General features: G+C 38.4%; 1 protein-coding gene across 1 annotated transcript in view; it reads right to left on the bottom strand.

Moving 5' to 3' along the window:
• LOC135079957 (uncharacterized) overlaps positions 1–22,878 on the bottom strand; it is a 218,603-nt gene that overhangs the window by 68,108 nt on the left and 127,617 nt on the right. Inside the window, exon 2 of the mRNA XM_063974606.1 lies at positions 17,407–17,456. The gene's annotated coding sequence lies outside the window, so the exon portion shown is untranslated. The remainder of the gene's footprint in view (positions 1–17,406; positions 17,457–22,878) is intronic.

Raw genomic sequence — 22,878 nt, 5'->3', positions numbered from 1 at the left:
AAACATTAATGGCGAGTACATCACTCACCTTCGGTTTGCCCACGATACTGATTGTGGTCATGGCAGAATCGTTGTAAGATCTTGGCACAATGCTCAAAGACCTTAATCGAGTTTCCTAACAGGTAGGCCTGAGGATGAATATGGACAAAACAAAGCTTATGTCCAATGTCCATGTTGCGCCCTACCCAGTTTCGGTTGGGAGCTCAATCCTCGAGATTGTTGACGATCCAGCTAGGTAGGTCCAATTTCGAAAAGGGAGTCAATCGTCGAATCCAACTGGGCTAGGCAGCGTTCGGGAAACTACGCAACATCTTTTCATCCAAAATAGCTCAGTGCCTGAGGACGAAAGTCTACAACCAATGTGTGTTACCAGTGATGACTTATGGCTCGGAAACGTGGCCTCTCACTATAGGCCTTATACAGAAGCTCAAAGTTGCACAGCGTGCTATGGAGAGGGCTATGCTCGGTGTTTCTTTATGAGATCGAATCAGAAATGAGGAGATCCGTAAATGAACTAAAGTAGCGACTTTAGTTCATTTACGGATCTCCTCATTTCTATGTCAGCGGATTCAGCGGACATAGCCCGACGCGGACGCAGAACTGACGGCCGATGGGGCAGGAAGGTCCTGGAATAGAGGCCGCGTACCGGAAAACGCAGCGTGGAACGTCCACCCACAAGGTGGACCGACGACATCATAAAGGTAGCAGGGAAGCGCTGGACGCAGGCCGCTACCAATCGATCAACATGGAAAGCATTGGGGGAGGTTTATGTTCAGCAGTGGACGTCCTATCCTATGGTTTAAAATTAAATGATGATGATGATGATATTTTTGTGTGAGAGTTGGCAACACTCCTTCTCCTTTATTTGCTTTGCATCTGACAGTCAATATATAAATAGTCAAATACACTCGACATCAAATAAATCGCACCTCCCGCGACAAGCATTTTCAAACGTATGCATCCCCACTTCCCACCAATATTGACACCATTTAAAAGCCTAGTTCTAACCTTCATTTCATTAAAGGAAAGGTTTTTACCCCAAAAATGTGTCTTTAGAAGGATCCAGAGTCACTTCTTCAAAAAATAGGTAGTTACGCTAAAGCCAACTTTTATGGCTATAAACCTGTTAAGTTGGGATTAATCGCTATCCATCTGTTAAAGAGGACACGTAAGATCATTATTTGGTTTTATAACCATAAAAATTGGTCTAATTGATCCCATAGGTGGGCCCAAAGTGAGGTGTTTTTTCAAGTCACATTTATGGTATATGTTAAATCATTTATTTAGAAATTAAATGTGTTTTTCTTTAAGGAAATTTATTGGGCTTTCAAATAACACCAATATTGTTGGGGCACCATGATTGTGTCAGAAGAAAATGGTTAAAGTTCGCGTCGCGGAAGGTGCGGTTTATTTGATGTTGAGTATATATCGATAAGTTGGATGAAAAAGACTGATTGTGGTACCTCAATTGAAAACTAATTATTTTACTTTTTATTTTATTTTTGGGAGTAGAATTTAGTAAAAATAGAAAAATATTGTAAATCATGTTTGTTGATTATTCCTAGTCTATTCAAAGAAGTGTTATTTCAACAAAAAAAACATAATCAAAATATTGTTTTTTTGGAACCGAAAGAACCGAAAAAACCGGGGCTCCCGGTTCTTATGACCACCAGACCCGAAAAACCCGGTTCCTCAAACCAGAACCGATTCTGCATTCCCTAGGTGTAACTAACCCGATTTTGTTTGTAAACAAAAGCATGTAGAGAAGAAAAAGATAGAAGATAAATACGAATAACCTAAATAACTACAAGACAGCTTTCCTGTTTGCGAATGCTACATCCCTTTTTACTTGATTACATTGCTACGGTGATTCAAATCACCTTTTAACAGTATTCTGTTACACGTTTCGTTACAGTAAAAGGTTATCTTAGTAACTAGCTAAAGTATACTAAACTAGCGGCCGCCCGCGACTTCGTACGCGTGGATCCTGTTTTACCCCCTTTTCCCGAATTTTCTTTGCTATAAACCTCACGGAGCCCGAGACCTTTCCAACGAATGCAAAACCGTGGAAATCGGTTCGTGCGTTCTGGAGTTATAGCGTCAGGGAGGAAAACCCGACTTATTTTTATATAGTAGATAAAAGACACAGAAGTATCTTCATAACTAAGCGCTTTGATTTTTATTACATACGCATGTATAGGAATAAGCATGTATTTTTATGTTATAGGTTTTTAAAAGTTTTTGACAGTTTTTCCCGTTACTACAACATGAATTTTCACTTGACTTACTGTTTTATGAAGCAAAAGAAACAACTATCTTTTGCTTTGCCGGTCAACTGTTCTAAAGCCTGGTCCGTGAGCACATAGAATTTGGTCCAATGACCCCAAGCGACCCATCCTTATCGCTCGCGCGTGATTATGTTGCTGTCGCGCTCGCACACTCACTGCGGGCGCGCGTCGCACTGTCGCGACAGCAATATAATTACGCGCGAGCGATAAGGATGGGTAGCTTCGGGTCATTGGACAAAATTCTACGTGCTCACGGACCAGGTTTTAACTAGAACTACAGAGACAAGAGGGCATCAACATTACATCAACGTCGTCACTAGTGAGCGCGTAAAAAAATGACATTAAATGTATGACGGATTGTACAGCGCCGCTAGCGGAAACTTTCAAGAACTAATTTTCATATATTTTTTTAACGCGCTCTCTAGTGAGAACGTTTGATGTAAACTCACTAAGCCCTAAGGTTTATAAATAACTAGCTGACCCGGCGAACTTTGTTCCGCCTTAATGGCAATAAATAAGCAGACTTTTTTTTATATTTTGAACGGGATAAAAAGTATCCTATGTCCTTCTCCTGGCTCTAAACTACCTCCCTGACAATTTTCAGCTAAATCGGTTCAGCCGTTCTTGAGTTATAAGTGGAGTAACTAACACGACTTTCTTTTATATTATAGAAGATACTAGCTGACCCGGCGAACTTTGTTGCGCCTTAATGGCAATAAATAAGCAGACTTTTCTTTTATTTCGAACGGGATAAAAAGTATCCTATGTCCTTCTCCTGGCTCTAAACTACCTCCCTGACAATTTTCAGCTAAATCGGTTCAGCCGTTCTTGAGTTATAAGTGGTGTAACTAGGGTTGCCAGGTCCAAAATCACAAAAGCCGGACTTTGTGCTTCATTTGGCCGGACATTTTACCCTAAAAGCCGGACATGTGACAATGCAATTAGTGTCAGCGCTCATGAGAATACTATCATCATCGGTTGCTAACCAACATCCTGATGCGTGCGCTTCATATGATTCTGTGGCTCGACTTTCGCCTGGCGTGGCAACCAAATAAAAAGCCTAACAAAAGCCGGACAGGCCGGACAAGGCAATATTTGGCCGGACAAGTCCCTAAAAAGCCAAACATGTCCGGCTAAAGCCGGACGCCTGGCAACCCTAGGTGTAACTAACACGACTTTCTTTTATATATATAGATATAGATATAGACTTCTATTACGCAGGGAGTCAGCGTCTCTAACAGCTTAGGTATAACGTGACTTACTTATTCCCTTTTACTGTGGCTTTGCATTCACACGATATCGACAGTGTAGAATTCTAGAATGTCAGTGTCTCTGTGGTATTGAATGACTGTCTTTGACATTTCCTTTTATCACAAAGTGCTTTGAGCTTCCCAATACGATTGAAAACGAAGCCATAGTAGTTCTGTTTAATGATAGAATATCATTTTATATTTAACAATCTATAGCAAAGAACTAAAAGGGATCAATATTTACATAGACTTAACAGATTTAATGCCCTTTTAAAGGTGAGTCTTGAAATTTAATGTTCTGTCACGAACAAAGTTTTAGGATAATATCTTTAGCCTACGCGCAGACCCGATTTTTCGTCGGCCGATAGTTTAGTCAGACAGTTGATCAGTACTTATGGGCATGTATGGAAGTGCGCACATTACACCGATTTGATTTGGCCGATTCTTCATACAATATAAAATCGGGCACAACTATCGGCCAACTAAAAATCGAATGTCTGCGCCTAGTCTTATAGAAATAGTATACCCGTAGTTCAGTACCTGGTTGGCTCTACTTAAAAAACAATGTTTACATTAGTTTCGCATAATAGTGACTGAGTTTCTTGCGCTGCTTCTTCTCAGTACTGGCCCATTTATTATCCTGAAGCAGTTGTAGAGTTAAGTAATACTGGGACAAAGCGCATTTTTAAAAGTATTTTTGCACAAAACAAATAACTATTATAATATTCAGCTGTGGAAATAGCTTTCCCCTATTCAGTCGGTCGAATCAATTTAGAAAACGATGTTTTTATTATTAGTTTAGCATAAATCATAATACAGGAAACGCTCAGGGCAAAAAGTTGATGTCTGCTATTTACGTCATTCCTTATTTTGAGTTAGCTCTAGAGATAGAGGAAATAATTCACAGTTAGACCGTGAACAATAGCAAAAGGTAGCGTTTGCGTTCAAAGGCAAAGGCAGGTATTTGGCAAACGGGGAATGTGTTCAGAGCGAAATAATGATGAAATCCCAAGTTCCTGTTCATTTCCAGTGTGGGGCATACAAATGAAAATTCATTTCGATTAATTAATACCAGCTTGATGGTCCAAAAGGGATATTTCCGAGTTTCGTAGTAACACAATGAGCCATCGCGGCATCGCTCTGAACGAGCTATTTCAGACTCAAATGGCTACTGAAGAAAGACTGACTAACACCACTATAATCACTAGTAACTAATCCAATCCTCTCCTACTAATATTATAAAAGGTTAAAATTAATACCAGGGTTGTAACCAACACGACTAAAGCTATAGAATGACAATAAAATCCTCTTGTTAATCGTAGATTAAACTATCGAAACAAAACGTCATTCTACCCCTTGTACAGTCAGCGTCAAATAAGTAGTTTGGGACACCCGAAGTAGCCAAAAAGTTCGCAACACATCTTTGATACAATTGGAGTGAGGTTGTGTTGTCAACACCAATTTGGGTGTTACGATCTATTTAACGCTGACTGTAGGGGAGACCAAGGAGAGTGAGAAAGAGGAGAGTTGTGATATTGTCTATTTTTTGGAACTTATTAACTACTAGCGGCCGCCCGCGACTTCGTACGCGTGGATCCCGTTTTACCCCCTTCGTCTATATTACGCGGTTTAGATTTTTCATACAAATGTTTTTTCCCGCTAACTCCCGTTCCCGTGGGAATTTTGCAATATCCTGTTGTAACTAAGCTTTAAGTTTACTAAGGTACCTTCATGCCAAATTTCAAGCTTCTAACTTAAGCGGTTTAGATTTTTCATACTAAAGGATTTTCCCGCTAACTCCCGTTTCCGTGGGAATTTTGCAATATCCTATTTTAACTAAGCTTTAAGTTTACTAAGATACATGCATGCCAAATTTCAAGCGTCTAACTTAAGCGGTTTAGATTTTTCATACAAAAGGATTTTCCCGCTTAAATTCCTAAGTATCCTATAACCTGCCCAGGAGTACGAAGAATAATTGTACCAAATTTCGTCAAAATCCGTTGAATACTTTTAGTTTCTATAAGGAACATACAGACGGACAGACAGAGAGACAAAAATTTTACTGATTCCATTTTTGGCATCAGTATCGATCACTAATCACCCCCTGATAGTTATTTTGAAGATATGTTTCATGTACAGAATTGACCTCTCTACAGATTTATTATAAGTATAGACTAGCGAGCTTGTAATAGTGTGCGTTTTTAGTTCAAGTCTCGAGCTAACAAATACCAACGCGCTGTTGCGAGCTCGCTGATAATAGGCTCCTCTGTCACAAAACTCACAGCTCTCCTCAGTCGCCCCTATCACAAAATAGAGAAAGTCGCGTTAATACTGTAATCCTAATTATTAGATGCGTTTGCCCAGCTCATTGCATTGTTTTAAAAGGATTAACTCCGTCGTTAGAGGCTGCCATTGTTCTGACAATAGACAACTTATAGGCTAGAGTGGGAGGATATTGTTTTTGTTTGTGCAATGGGCGATCACGGGTCTATGGTTTGGCCAGAGACAAGCGGTAGCGGGAGCGGGCTAGTTTAAAAAAGTTGTATGATGAATATCAGTTTATTCATCTATAAATCTTTAAAAAGCGCACCTGCGCTCTAAATGAGTCAGTTAAACGTTAAATAATTTGAAAACACTAGGACTAAACTAATGCCTTGCTCTCTAAAGGAGCACCAAAGAACCAGTTTAGTTCTTTAAGTTGTCAATCAATCGAGCAGGGGAAATATAAAACAAAGGTTACAAACTTTGAACATCAATCATATTCACCAAATCAACAGACGTATCTAGTAAAAAAAATTAATGGAAATGGTGTGGCTCGGCGATATCTCACAGAATACCGGTTCGATGAATAAAGCTAGAGTTAGGTTTCTGATGTTCCTTACGTAAAGCAGAACTGTCATTGTGTATAGCAGTGGTTCCCAAACTTATTTAGTCTACTGCCCACTTTGAGAATAAATTATTTTTAGCGCCCCCCCTTTTTTGTAGTCAAGAGTCGAGCTCAGTCGATGTCTAAGAGTCCTCCTAGTAGATGACGCCTCCCAAGCCTCTACACAACGCACACTGGATCGAGCCCATACAAAGCGTTGGACATCGCTTCCTTACTCAGTGTTTTTAAAATAAAATGAGATTGCGTCAACGTAGTAACTTCAAATTTTTACAGTGTAAGGTTGACAAGTTTATCTTTCTAATGTGATAGATTTTACTTATTAGATGGCAATTAATATAAGTGAAAAAAAATCTTAAAATATAGTGATGAAAAACTTGTATTTATTGTTCAATTAAAAGCAAATACTCACTCATTTTGGTCTGTTTCCATATTTAAAGAGTAACATAGTCTAACAATACTCTAAATTTATTCTCATTAAGTGTTAAAATTATTAAAGAAATATTTTTGTAAACGCCTGATTTTTCATTGCACACAATCACTTTGTTCGATTTTGTCGAGCTTGTTTTCATATTCTGTTAACTGTTAGATACATAATCTAACAATACTCTAAATTTATTCTCATTAAGTGTTAAACTTATGAAAGAAATGTTTTTGCAAACGCCTGATTTTTCATTGCACACAATCACTTTGTTCGATTTTGTCGAGCTTGATTTTATATTCTGTTAGCTGTTAGATACATACTAATGCAATTTTATAGGGACTTAGCGGACTACAAAACTGACTCCAATCAACAGATTGCCTAAGCCAATCTACGTTTGTAGCTAAAAACTGGTGCTCATTATAATGACACTACTTCTTCTTGCGACAAACAATGTCAATGAAATTATTGTTTTTTTTTATAGTTATCTGATAAATAAAATGTGTAACTCAGTACCTACCTAACACAATCATAAATGAAGAAAAAAATACATACAAAATGTATGTATGGTATGTACTAAATTCAACGACAATCTTTTGAGATGATGACAATATGATTTTTTTACTATATCTGTTTTATAGTATTTCTTTATGTTCATAAAGTATTAACTACGTTAGTACTTACCTCTGTTTATCTGAAGAGAGTGTATGCGAAAACAGCTCTAGTATCCTAGCTAAAGAACTAGCGCGATCTTTCATCGTGGTTTTTAATAATGCATACAAATCTCTATTTGACTTGAGGTTTTTCATTTTAATGAGTATTTTTACTGAATTGCACACGATAAACAACTCATAAACCAAAATAAACATCTTTGGTTTACCTGACATTATTTTAGTGTAACGAATTTTACCTAAGTTAATTTTGCTATGCGGAAAAATGAGGCGCTTTTATTTAGTTTTTTGTGATTTTCTCGAAAATAGGGATGAATAAGGGTCTAAAAACTGAGTAATAATATCGCCCACGTTGTCATCTATCATCTCTCATTCATGGTTTGTTAAAGATCGCCCAAGATGTCAACTAAAACACGCAGTTTTCATTAAAAAAAATACCTTTTAAAAATACGTCAAAATAGCCAAGCTAGAAGTTTTTTAGGCACTCATTTTAACACACAGATTAAGATAAAGGTATAAGATAATACATTAATAAGTAATAACATAAAACCAGTGAACGAAATTGGATAAATTGACAATACAAACAGAAGTCAGAAAATCCATGATTTTGACTTTGTTCACTTTACGGTCGCACCACATAACTATGATAGTAGATCATGACTTGATATTAGTGATATTTGATAGAATGAAGTCTCATCTTTCAATTTATATGCAAATCAATCTTGTTTTAAGTAGTTGCATTTAAAGCACCATGTCCAACACCTTGTATGGGCTCGATCCACCGTGCAACGTCCCGATTTTTTTTCTGGGTCTCTTACCGCCCCCCTTTAAGCCTGCAGCGCCCACAAGGGGGCGTTATCGCCCACTTTGGGAAAGACTGGTGTATAGCAATGTTATTATGTACCTATAGTAAGACAAATACATAGGTAACAATAATCCGTTGTTAGTACCCACAGCCCAGGCTTTGCTTAATTAAAATTTTACCCCTATCTTACATGCCGCGGTCATCATCGTCATCATCTCAGCCATAGGACGTCCACTTCTGAACATAGGCCTCCCCCAATGCTTTCCATGTCACCCGGTTGGTAGCGCCCTGCGTCCAGCGCTTTTCTGCTACCTTTATGATGACGTCGGTCCACCTTGTGGGTGGACGTCCCACGCTGCGTTTTCCGGTACGCGGCCTCCACATGCTGCGGTGCGTATACTCAATTACTAATACATCTTTAACAAAATCGCTTCCGCTCGTGTTCGGTCTAGCCTCAACCGATTGCAGGATCAATTTTATTAATGGCGATTAACTCTGTCCCACGCTTTCGGGTCATCAGGCAGTTTATTGTTAATTAGAATAAGAAAACTAACTACAAACAGTTACGTAGGCGGAATGATAGTTACACTTCACTTCCCTGTTATCCGTTAAAGTTGATGTTATGTAACTAAATAATATATGACTGTGTTTTATAAAAGCCACAGGTTCTCTCGTAAGCTTGAACACTAGAAATTATTACACAAAGATTTTTTTATAATAAATAAAAGAATGGGGATTATAGCAAAACCCTCCACTAATAGTGGAGGAGGCTCATAGTCCAGCAGTGGACTGTAAAGGGCTGTTGATGATGATGATGATGATGATGAAATAAAAGGTAAACTTCATTAAGAGGAGGAGCGTAAGGAAAAAGTTGCATTTTAGTAAAGTATTTACAAACTAGGTACATTCAGTTCATAAATCATTTGGCGCAGTGGTTAAAACTTGGCTACATGCCAAAGCTCGCAAGTTCGATTGCTACATCATGCACAAACATTATACTTACTTATATGTATTGGTTAAAAAAAACTAGTTTATTCGTGGTCTAGTACCTTCATTAAGTTTAGATTCGTAAACAATTAGATGGGAAAGCAAAGCGAAAGTAAGCTTGGGCTTACTTGGCCATAAATACATCCCACTGCAGAGCCCAACTGTGGGGTGGCTCAGGCGATACTCTTACAAGCTTCGTCAACACGCGGGCCCAGGAGTGATTGGATGACAAATGAATGACTAAGAGTAAAATGTTCATTTATTGGTTAAAATCAACTATTTTATTCGTGGTCTAGTACCTACCTTTATTAAAAGTTTAGATTCGCAAAGCGAAAGCTTGGGCTTACTTGCCCATAACTACGTCCCATTGCAGAGCCCAGCTGTGGGGTGGCTTTAAATACTCTTGTAGGTTTCGTCATCACACGGGCCCAGGAGAGATTGGATGACAAATGAATGGCTAAGAGTAAAATCACAAAATGTAATAAAATAAAGTACCTTACTATAGGTACTTGATATTTCGACTTTTTTGGTAGCAAAATATTACATAACAACACTTCTCCCCATACTAATATTAGCATCGGAACAAAATGCGTCAATATTTTCCGTTTAATTGTTTTCCCATAAGGTCTACATTCCCGTAGCAAGCCACGAGCGATCCAATGGCCAAACCGCACAACCGCAGAACTGCAGTACAACCGAAACCCACATCCGATGGGGTCGGATACTGATACTCGATAGCTTTGAACCCTGGACCCTGGTCATGTATGGACGCCTGCACTCAAAAGTAGGTACTTTTGTTGGAAATCGTACCTATTATAATCACAGAAGATACCATAGTTTTAATGTCAATGTTAACTATTTTACATTTTTTTTATCCACATCGAGGAAACTCTTGGCCTGTATCTCACCTGATGGTAAGTGATGATCAGGCCGAAGGTGGAAGCGAGCTGCACCCGGAATCGTGAACCACGGAGGAACTGGCTATCTTATCTCTAACTGCCGGAACACAACAATGCTGTTAACATTGTTGTTATGGCGACAGACGACAGAGAGGTAAGATGGTGGTAGCTAGCCAGGCGGACTTAGAACAAGCCCCACCACCAACCAAACCGAACAGAAAAATTGCCCTCACTAGGACTCGAACAATGTTGTATTTAAAAAGAAAATAAAAAAAAATGTTCTAAATGAAAACTTATAACTTTTTTTTATGCTAGAGTCAAATAAGATGGATTTACCATCGTCGGATAACTTTTGACTAAAGAATAAACTTTCCCATACTGAAACTGTCAATGTGCCAAACTTATTCTTCAGATAAAAGTTATCCGGCGATGTTAAAATCAGATCAGCCCTTAGACATTTTTTACGTACTCAAATAAAATAAAACTCTTTTCATACTATACTGGACCATAAAGGTGCTCAACCATCTCTGAGCAAACAACACTGACCGACGACCGTCTCATTAGTACTTTAGCGAGGGTAGGACCTTCAACTATGAGGAACTGTAAACGAGTGCGGTTCGCAAGTGGGTCGTATATGCTCGTGAAGGGCACGAGTTTTTATTTCCCGCGGTTCCTGATAAAGTTTCAGTTTGCTATCTGACAGATAAAGGTATCATCGAAGACTTAACCAGATATATCCAAGACATTTGAAATTAGAAGTTGTAGTTTATCTGACAGATAAGTCCCTGATAAACTAACAGGGACTTTATCAGCCGGTTCAGGAATAAAAACAGCTTGGTTCATCTGACAGATAAGTTACTGATAGGCTATCAGGGACTTGATCAGCCAAATAAGAATTATAAACAAACACGTACCTAGTTTTATTGTAAGTAAAGGAATTCCTCAGGCAATAAAAACTAAGGAAAACAGAGAAAGCCGGATGTCCTGGCCTAGGTCTATAATTTTAAAAGTCCGTTAGAAACTTAAACTCAAATATTTTGTGCAAAAAAGAATCAATTACTGAGATTGGATCGATGAGCATTATCTTGTAATACAAAACCAACAATATTGACTGCATCAACAATAGTGTCCCAAAAGGAAATAGACCCCGAACGCACACGCCGAAAATAATGACAACTTTTCTAAATTTCATTCAGCATACAAAAGTATACCTTAAAACATAGGAGTGCAGTATAAGTGATGACAAATATTGACTACCTTGAGGACCCCTGAAACCGCATGTAGGTCACACGCCGCCGGCCTCGTGCATTCAGACTTACCATTTTTCAATCATGATACCTCATTTTGGAAGAAGTTTTCCTCCCATTGTACGTAATGAAAAAGCTTTTTAATTGCCCTCTGTTTTTAGATGTTTTCATATTTAAATGTTTTTGTAAGAACAATTATGGTTGCTTGCATATCAATGTAGAAAGAAACTTAGGACTATTTTGATGTGAACAGCTGTTGTGAAACAATTATTGGAGTAATTTTGTTTTTGTACAGCAGATGTAACTATCGTTTTTATTGCTAAATAGCTCCTATTAGCTCCATTCAATACACCAATGTCTAGATTGATATAATATTATATCTCTACGATGAACATTATCATCATTTCAGCCATAGAACGTCCACAACTGAACATAGGCCTTCTTGAAGACATAAAGGTAGCAGGAACGCGCTGGACGCAGGCCGCTACCAATTGATCAACATGGAAATCTCTACGTTATATTATTTTTATAAAATAATAATCCGCTTATTTATAAAATTCTCAACTATCGTACTGTTTTAAATATTCCAATGCTCTCTATGAAAGTTAACCTCAATGTAATGAAAAGAGACAAAAAAGAGATTGGTTATGAAGCTGTTTTAGATTTTTTTATGAATAAAGACAAAAGACAGATAGCAACGAATAATTTAATTGTAACAAAAAGTCATGAACATCTTTAAACATTGAAATAATTCTAGAAATGTTTGAAATGTTCTACAAATATTTCTGCTTTGTCTGAAGGTTATTTTCTTACCATTTGCTCATTTAAACATTTTAGACGTTTTGCACTATCTCTGGAAACCATTCAATTAAAATTATCAAAATGACTCCATTGAATTTGAAATTGAAATTCAGTCCTGCAGTTAAGCGGTGTGTTTTGCAAAAGAAAGAGTTTTCGACAGAGTAGGTACAAAAAAAGGTAGATGCTAAATCTGTATACAAAAACCAGTAGCAAGTTTTATTAAGAGCGTATACGTCTAGCGTGGCATGTCAAGTTTAGGTAATTTCGATGCTAGTTTTATTCACACTAAAATAATTATGACTGTGTGCGTGTTCTCACGCTCTATAGTCAAACCAAAATACTTTGATCCACCATCGTAAAAGTGTGCCAGGCTGTCAAGTGACAGCTCAAGGAAACTATAAAATCTTCAAATCTTCCAACACCGACTCCATAATTATAAATAATGGTATACTTACATTAGTCCTAATCAATAATAAATACGTAAATTCTTTATCAAATAGTAAATTATCAAAGGTTTTTTACTGTTTTGAGAATATTTTATTCAGCCTATGTTCAGCTGAAAAAAAATTGAATTTTAATGGTGAGAGATTTTTTCAAATCGGTTCTATTCAAAACAAACTTTTCCTGTTAACTACCTATTCTTTTTTATCCGGAAAATGCATAACATTTCATACCCACCAGCTGCGGGGGCAGCTAGTGGGCTATGTGGGGTTCTTCCTACTAGAAGGTGGGTAGCCCCTACACCCACTAAAAACCTGACTGTTTCTGCCATGATCCATATGAGTGATATGAGGGAACGCGGGACATCGCCATTGGCTGTTGCCTGTAGCATTCGTCCTTAGCCGCCACCAGACACCTCCATGTCTAGCGACCGAGGCCTGTTAGGAAGGGACAGTTGGAGACCATTAAGCTGTCCTCTTGCGCCCAGGGTGTCGGCGGCGGATAACCGGAGTGTCGGCTGAGGCCTCTCGCTCCCCCTTTCCACTGCTTCTTTCTGTGAAAGAACACTTTCACAGAAAGTAAGCACACTATACCATAAGATTATTTGTCTCATCATATATTTTATACTAATGTAGATATTGTTTCCGAAAGCGAGCGGGTTCATTCCGTACCTGTACGCTTCATGCGTTCTCTAGCAAAAGCTGAAAATCAGTGTTCTGCCCTTTTGAGGGTAATGTTTATACTGAGCTCTTTGCTTTTTGCATCGCTGCGGCACACATCACTCTGACGCAGGGAACTATTTGAAACGCTAGTAATCCTTATCTTATGTTGTTTTGTCACTTTTGTTATGTTGCAACTGTTGAAATTATTACTAACCTGTGTAACACCAGTGGTGTCACCTAGTGTGTTTCTTGACTAACTAACTTTATTTCGATATTGAATTGAATTTCAATAGCAACTATACATAATGTGTGTGTTAAAAGCATTAAAAAAAAGTGTGTTACAACAAATAAACAATTTATCTATCTATCTCACGCCTCTTCCCGATTGGTAGGGAGAGGTCATTTCCAACCGCCGCTCGTTCGCTTAGGCTGGGCACTGTTGGAGCGTGTCAGTCTGCTGCGGTGACTCACGTGCCAAGACTGCAGTGTTAACTGACAACCATCTACAGGCTCTCGGCCTATACGGTGGAGGAATGGCCCGAAGCACCCATGGCCCGGTAGAACCTGGGTCGCCCTTTGTGTGAGGCGATCATGCCGTCGCACCCACTCCTCTAATACAGGCAGAACTGCCTCTATGGTGCGACGTAAAATTTGGCTGACGGCCAGGCGTACCCTTCAGCACTCTAGGGCCTAGATCCTCAAGCCTCTACCTTTTGGTTTCCACCTCTCGTGGTGCACGTACACGTACATTTCCCCTTGGGACCTATGGTCACCTCGCAACTGGCGTCTATTCTCGGTTGTCGACACTAGCTTTGTCGCCACTGAGGATAAATGGCATAAATAATATCGATTGTCACCAGTGGTGACACATACTTTCCCAGTTGTAGCTACAGGCTTTCTCACAACTCATGACAAATTAGAAAAATACATCCCAATTATGCCTAGTGGGGACGTACACAAATATTGACACAAATGTCATCGTGCATGACATACGTAAAGTAAAAGTCAAGTAAGACCAGATGAATACAAATATTATTAATTTTATTAATAATTCGTACGCGTGGACCTCCTTTTACTCCTTAGTTCGTAAAATCTGTTGTTTGATATCATGTTGATAGATGGCGTTTCACGGCTTCCCCCGCATGAATATTTACGAACGTCAAAAACAGTAGTTTGTCCAGCGCTGTAGATTTTAACCAATGACGATAGATTGCGCTTTTTAGACACGTCTTATTTATTTATTGAAATTTATTTGTCACATATCGTCATAAAATTATAGCCTATAATTATGTTAATCTGGTTTATAAACAATAATACTGTAAAGTTTCAACAAAATCCGTTCAGTAGTTTTTGAGTGAAAGAGTAACAAACATCCAGACATCCAAACTTTCGCATTTATAATATGTATTAGTAGGATTGTTATACGTCGCAACTAATGACAATATTTTTTTCCCATTTATCCTCAGTAGGGACATAGTCAGTGTCCACAACCGGGAATAGACGGACTGCGGATACTATGCGGTATCCACGAATTACCTCAGCCTGTGCCTCAGTGATATCATGCGTTGCGCTTTTTTGAACAGTAGGATGCTCCACGACTACACAGCACTGTGCCATACTCGAGCCCCATATAGGACCATATAACACGCGACGCAAAAGTATAGTCAGCGACTCAGTGCAGCCGAGCCTCCGAGATTAGGCATCAACCGGCTTAGTGCGCCGGCGGTAGCCAAAAGCTTAGGGGTGAGACGATTCAAGTGGCCGTCAAATGACCACTGTCCAACTAACTACAATCCGAGGTACCTACCGCAAAGATTTTCCGACTGTAATATGTTGTGTATGTTCCCCCTACAACTAGGTGGGACCCTGCTGGCAGAGCATTCCTATTAACTATTCTGTAACCACCTATTTATGGCAAATAAAATATTAGTATTATTCCTCTTTATAATATTAGTAGGTATACATACATAACTTGCTGTTCCAAATTTCCGTCATTCGTTTTCGTTTCATCGCTAAAAATAACTTAATTTTATTTTTCATTACGTCTGAAATAGAATTTGTAGTAAAAATAGACTGTAATGAAAAATAACAATAAAATATTTTAATTACCACGTGATCGCAAAATCTACCACCAAGATTTTGCGGATACACTATAAAAGTCCAGCTACCTGTCAAAGATCAACGTACGCGTGACACATGTCAGCAGAGCACCGAGCGACGTGACCTCACTCTGGAACGCCTCGAGGCGGACTGAATTTGAACGATTCGTGCGCGGCGATTTATAGTAGTTTTCAAATACTCATATAAAAAAAAATACAATGAATTATTTTAAATTTCAACGTAAATATTTTAGATAAGATATTCTTCTATTATATTAAGCTATTTTTGTGTTGAATAAAGGAAGAATATTGGTGAAAAAATCACTTTGATTTTTGGGTATTTCACGTTCTTTTAATTTGTGATTTCTTATTGTAAAATGCTTAAATCTAAAAAATTTCTCAGATAACTATTTGCCCAAGGATCTATGCTATAGGATATAAATGTTTGTTAAATCGTTTTCACAGTATTTTTATAAAAATTTCAGCTTGTAAACTGACGCTAAAGTGGAAATTTACAAAACCTGTGTGGACTTATCTTGATAGAATTCTTAAATGCTAAACTAATCGCAATATTTTCTCAATTAACTATTTAGACGACGAAATTGCCTAACTATTTATGCCTATAACATATTTGTAGTATTACTGGTTAATGATTGTAACGAGTTGAAAAAGTACTGTTTTTGCGCCAAACGGCGTAAACGCTCTTAAGAACCTACTGAAATGCACGAATAGATTTAAGTAATCCCTCATGCTGATTCATACCAACGAGTAATTCGATACCGTATTAAAAACATTACACAGTTTTACGCTACTAATTAATTTATTGTATTTCATGAGCTGCCAAAATACGTAAATATTTTGAGTCAATGGCGTCACGTCTCTTGTGTTTGCCAATTCAATTGACTAACTATTTACAAAACAAGAAAGACTAGAATTTGGCAGTTAATTGAAAACTAATTGGTTTAAAGGTTTTCAGGGCTGACGTACTGTTCTTTTATTTCGGCAGCCAGTGGTAACTGGGTTTGTTGCGGTGCTACTCAGCTCTTGCTAAATGTTGGTCTCGAAGCGCTGGTAGGTCAAAAGATTATGGTACATGTAAAGGCTCCTTTTAAACTTGGAGTGCAAGACAAGTGTGGTTTTGTTCCCCAGTCGACGAAGCACATGATGTCGTGCCATGCTTGCCCAAATAACTGCACGCAGGAAGATTCAATGAAGGCTACTGACAACGCCACTCTTGTGGCGTAGTTTTGGGCTGACGCTGTGTAGGTTTGTTGTTGACACGACAAGAAGAAGGGTTATTTATTAGTCTTTTTTCTTTAATTTTTTTTTAATAATCTATGGCCCAGTTTCCAGCTTGCGAGCTCATTTTACTCAACGATCAATTTATACTTGATTAGAAGATGAGCACACTCAAGCCAAAAATCTTAATTCAGAAACCGGGCAATATCTACAAAATAATGAGGCCTATACAATTAATACATTTTTGGTCTATGACTCTAATTTAGAAGCTTTTTTTATGCACAACAAGGCAGGTAGGTATTTGACCGCAATCGCACCTGGCGTTAAGTGAGATGCAGCCTAGGATGGTATATCTGCCCTCTAAGTGCTTATTCACTCTCGCCTTGAAAGGCCCGGACTATAATGTGTGTTATATTATAGCTGTGCCTTATTTCGTTTCAGCCAAATGACGTCCTCTGCTGGACAAAGGCCTCCCCCAAGGTTTTCCACAATGAACGGTCCTGCGCTGCCCGCATCTAGGTTCTTCCCGCGACCTTTACCATATCGTCGGTCCACCTAGTAGGAGGCCTGCCCACGTTACGTCTTCCAGCTCGTGGTCGCCACTCGAGAACTTTCCTGCCCCAACGGCCATCGTCTCCACGAGCTATGTGCCCCGCCCACCGCCTTATTTATTGGTTAATAACAAACATGGCTGAACTAAAGTTATACTCACATGTGGACGGGTTGAGCTCAGCCAGCGACTACGCCATAGCTCAAGGCCACCTGCAACAAGATTAACATTGTAACAGCCTGTAACGTGTCATCAGTTGTTCAACATGATTAAGCTGCCGACCGAGAATTCAATGCGGAGTCAGGGGACTGAAGACAAATCAATTGCTTTGTAACGTAGTTTATGAATAATCTGAACATAATTACTTTTAGGCTGGGTTGCACCATCTTACTTTAACTTTCACAAACGTTAAAAGTCTGTCAAACTCTATACAAAAAACACCGGTTATCGTAAAAATGGTCAAAGTTAGGTGGTGCAACTTAGCCTTACTATTAATAGTATAAGACCAATGTAACTAAAATATTACTGGACAAAATTCAATTTTCACAATTCGGAAGTTTATATTATTATATTTTCGTGGACTTGAATTTACTAGAGCTCTAGGATAATTTAATTTGTCTTTAGCTCACCTTAAAATTGTGGATTCTGTCGGATTATAATCCGACGTAGTTAGTATTACAATGTAACCTAACCCACTTATGGTTTACACTTTACAGTCTCACGCGTTATATTATAAACTAACGGAGTTCACAATGTCACGTTGACACTTACCAAGATTCAAAACCACAACTATAATAATACTCACATGCTATTGAGTACGGGTAGTATCCAACGATTTTGAGTTGACTCATACGTTTTGGCGCGCTTTTAGCAGCTGACCGGGCAATACCCGCACCGGGCCAGTCGTCTATCACTATTATTCACTATCTAATCCAAATCAATAGCTAGTATTCGATCTATTATGAATACGAGTAGATGTTTGGATCTAAGACCTAGGTGGTCCGCCTTGATTTATGATCTAGCTAAACACTAGGACTAGCATTGATAACTAATGAATATTAGTGATAACCATTTGACAGATAGACTAGATCAATTGGGTGGTCGAACTATTATGATGGCTTAGAATTAGATTAATGTACTAGTCGCTCGAATGATTAATGATAGGTTTCTGAATAGCGAATTCGGTTCGCGAGCATTCGTCGCGGTTACGCGAGCATCTGTTACAAACGCAATTCTTTCGTGGAATGAAGGTTTGAGTAAGCATGTGAATCTAAAGACTGCTTAGGCAGATATTTGAATTATTTAATAAATGAGATTTCAATTCACATTCCACTTTTATAACTCAGGTATAGATCGTTTCATCCACGATGACGTGCCCTAACAATTTTTGGTCGAGGGAAGCGCGGGTTGAGTTTGATCTGAGCAATCCGAGCGTCATTATTGTAGTATGCGTGTGCACTCATGGATAATAACACTCAAACATTAGCGGAAGAATGGTGGGGCGCGTCTTCGTGGATGAAACGATCTAAGATTTAAACTTATTTCAGCCGCCGCCATATGCGTCTGACATGCCTCAAAATAACTTTATTATATTTTCTACAAACTACTTACCTACTGTTTGAAGTACAAATCAAAAAGTTTGAATGAACCCACCCACAGATGATGACGAAACGAAATCGTTCAAAATATGGCTCTATTAGCAGACAATAATCACAATTTGCTAACACAGTAAAGCAATTTATTCCGTTATCTGATCATAGCGAATAATTAGAGCTTATAATTGCCGAATCCATTTGACTCGATTTGAAAATCATCCTGCCAATGCACAAGGAACAACAGCCAGGCCATTTTGTTTTCATATTAACCGTTTTAATGACGAAAATATATATTTTTAAATTAGAATTTGCTACGATTTAAAAATAGAACGAGAACGATATTTATTCCAGCTGGGTACAGATTAAAAGAATACATACTCAAAATGTACTAAAATGGATTTGAGACCGCACATCAAAGTAGCAATATGAATAAATCTTACTAGTCCTCTTAATTAAAATAGCCGAAATTTTTACACTATCATGAAAAATATAAAATACCTTAAGAGTAGGTAAGATGCAACTTAGAACAGAAGAAAATCCCAGTGTCCACAAGCAAGATTAAAAAAAACACAATGAACAAATGCACGTTACAAATTATAAGTACCATTGCCATCATTCAAATGCATTTCCAGTCACATTTTAAAGAAAGTAATATTATAAGACTGGCTGCATTCCTCGGGTTATGCCTCGGACCAGTAATGAGCGTGAGAAACAACTGAATAAATGATCTGGTGCTAATTTGACGAGTAACGGATTTAAAATCGAGAGGTGAGAGACTACAATCAGGCTGTTGAAATGAATCTGCATTCGAAATAATACTGTTCAATTTGGACTGGAACGAATAAAAGTTATATTTGAAACTAGCTTTTGCCCGCGGCTAAACCCGCGTGAAATTTAGTTTGTCACAGATCGCCATAAATTATAGCCTATATATTCTGGGTTATAAACAATAATAATGTAAAGTTTCATCAAAATCCGATCAGTATTTTTTGCGTGAAAAAATACAAACATCCAGACATCCATACATCCAGACATCCAAACTTTCGCATTTATAATATTAGTAGGATAGCGGCCGCCGGCGGCTTCCTACGCGTGGATCCCGTTTTACCACCTTAGGGGTTGAATTTGGCAAAATACCGTCTTAGTGAGCACCTACGTTCTAAAAGGAACCCCCATGCAAAATTTGAGACACCTAGCACTTGTAGTTTCTGAGAATTCGTGATGAGTGAGTGAGTCAGTGACCTTTCGTTTTTATAGATATAGATAAATACGTTACTTTACATGTCATACCTGTTATCATATAAGCGTGATAAGTAATCAATCAATCTATGTAACACAATTCATTAGACTGAACTTAATTAAATTGAGTGAAAATTCGAGAAAAGCAGTATTTTTTCGTGTCCGTTATTATCATAAAATAAACCGCCATTAATCTCCAGTAATATTAGCATAATCTTCCGCTTTTGTTTTTATTAAAAACATTTAGAAAACCTTCTCCTAAAACGTTGTACTCCATCCACCATTCAAATCAAATTAAATAACGTGACTTCCAATGAATAAAATGGTTCCTTATTTATTGGCATAATCTTCATCATCATCATCATCATCTCAGCCATAGGACGTCCACTGCTGAACATAGGTCTCCCCCAATGCTTTCCATGTTCCGCCTTCCTGCTACCTTTATGATGTCGTGTGTCGTCGGTCTAATTAATTCTTCCTCTTTCAAAATATTTCACAAAAATACATATTAGTTCTTGCCATAACCAAACCAAATACAATAAATGAAGTAAGCGCACCAATAAATAAATAAGTAAACTAGACTGTATTAAGTTCTAGAATCTAGATTTAGAAATGATATTAGTTTAGTTTGTGATCTCCAACGTTTCAGCAAATCAAATACCATTTCCATTCCAACTAAGGTTGCCAATTATACTGTTTTGAACAGTATTATACTGTTTTTCACTAAATTATACTTTTATTGTTGCCCAAAATACTGTTTTCAGCAAGCATCACTAGTATCATAGATATTTTTAAAAGTAAATGCCCAACACTACATTTAGGTACGTGATGTAGAGCTAAACTGTTTATATTTTAAAATACTGTTTGTTTTCCTTCTCCGACGTTTTTTTTTTATCCACAACGAGGAAGCTCTTGGCCTGTATCTCACCTGATGGTAAGTGACGATCAGGCCGAAGGTGGAAGCGAGCTTCACCCGGAATCCTCAACCACGGAGGAACTGGCTATCCTTATCTCTGACTGCCGGAACACAACAAAGCTGTTAACATTGTTGTTATGGCGACAGACTGAGGTAAAATGGTGGTAGCTAGCCAAGCGGACTTAGAACAAGCCCTACCACCAACCAAACCGAACAGAAAAATCTGCCGCCACTGGGAATCGAACCCGGAACCTACGTCTGAAGCAGGTGGTCTTACCACTAGACCACAGAGGCTGTCAAAAGTAAAAGTTGGCAACCCTGATTCCAACTGTCCAGCATTTAATAAGTATTAGGTCGGTCGAGGTTACACGAGTAACGCTTTTTGCTGATAGATGTAACGTCTTTGATGTATTTTGTGGGTACAGTCAGCCTTAATATACGGTATGCCGAAATAGCACTTAATATTTTAGAGGCCATCAGAGGTAAAATTGTCTCATTACAACTGAAATAAACATAGCTCGTAGAGACGATGGCCGTTGGGGCAGAAAAGTTTTCGAGTAGCGACCACGGGCTGGAAGACGTAGCGTGGGCAGGCCTCCTACTAGGTGGACCGACGATCTGGTGAAGGTCGCGGGAAGAGCCTGGATGCGGGCAGCGCAGGACCGTTCATTGTGGAAAACTTTGTCCAGCAGCGGATGTCTTTCGGCTGAAACGAACGAACGATTTTAGAGGTCATCAGAGGTAAAGGTATAAAATTGTCTCATTACAACTGAAATAAAAAGACAGGTACTTTTTATGCAGAACAAAGCAGATAGGTATCTGACCGCCATCGCACCTGATGTTAGGGGAGATGCAGATGCTAAAACGGTACGGTACATATCTGCCATGTAAGTGCCTATTCACTCTCGCCTTATAAAGGCCCGGATTATAGTATTCGGAAAAGACAGCAGCAGGCAGCGAATTCCAGTCCCTAGCTGAGTCCTAAAAGACTGTTGTATATACTTATAATTAATTTTGAAAATACTAACTGCTCGTTAGTTCGTTCGTTTCAGCCAAATGAAGATCAATGCCTCCCCCAACTGTAGGTATTATGACACTGTACTACAAATATGTTAAAAAATATAACTACCTACCTAATGTAAAAATGATGAAAAAATACTTATGTAAATAACTTTATTTCAGGTCCTTCGAGCCGTTCACAAGATCTTTGGCAATGAATGTGCTAAGCAGACTGTACCAGCCCAGACTTTTTAACAAATCGCGGCTATAGAAGAGTTTCAGTGACCGAAACGAATCGCGCATTAGTCCGAGCGGTTTTGCAACTGATTGTGGTTCCATTTTGTCTTGTTTGTAATATTTGACATGAATGCTTATGTCGGACGTTAATAAAATGGTGAATTGAAGCTGCATTTCTAGCATTATACAGCAATCCGCGAAGAAAATCAACCAATGTGATTAATTTCATTGACTCAGGCTCATATTGGAAAGAGGCAGTTTTTATTCACAAAATCACAGGCTAGAATTTGAATCGAGTTTTGAGCGTATCGTTCATAATCAGTACGGGACTTATAGAATGTCCTTGATTTTATGATTGGCGAGACGAAGTGTCATTATGCAAAGGAGAGAGAAACAATGTCGGGAAATCGGACGCCTGACAAGAAAACTCTACATACACTCATGCAACAAACTGCAAAGAATACGAGTAAAATAATATATGAGATGAAACCAGAAATGTGCAACAAAAGCACATAGGACAACATCGCTACAGATTTTCGCTACATGTATAAAATAAACATGGTACAATGTAGAGAACGAGCGACCTCCCCTTAAAGGTCGCTACGCATCCGTTATTGGATTTCCGTTAACATAACGTACCTAACAAGC

This window comes from Ostrinia nubilalis, chromosome 2 (genome assembly GCF_963855985.1).
Source record: "Ostrinia nubilalis chromosome 2, ilOstNubi1.1, whole genome shotgun sequence".
NCBI classification, from domain to species: domain Eukaryota; kingdom Metazoa; phylum Arthropoda; class Insecta; order Lepidoptera; family Crambidae; genus Ostrinia; species Ostrinia nubilalis.
The sequence above is the reverse complement of the archived record's forward strand: the minus strand, read 5'-3'. Positions and strand labels throughout refer to the sequence as shown.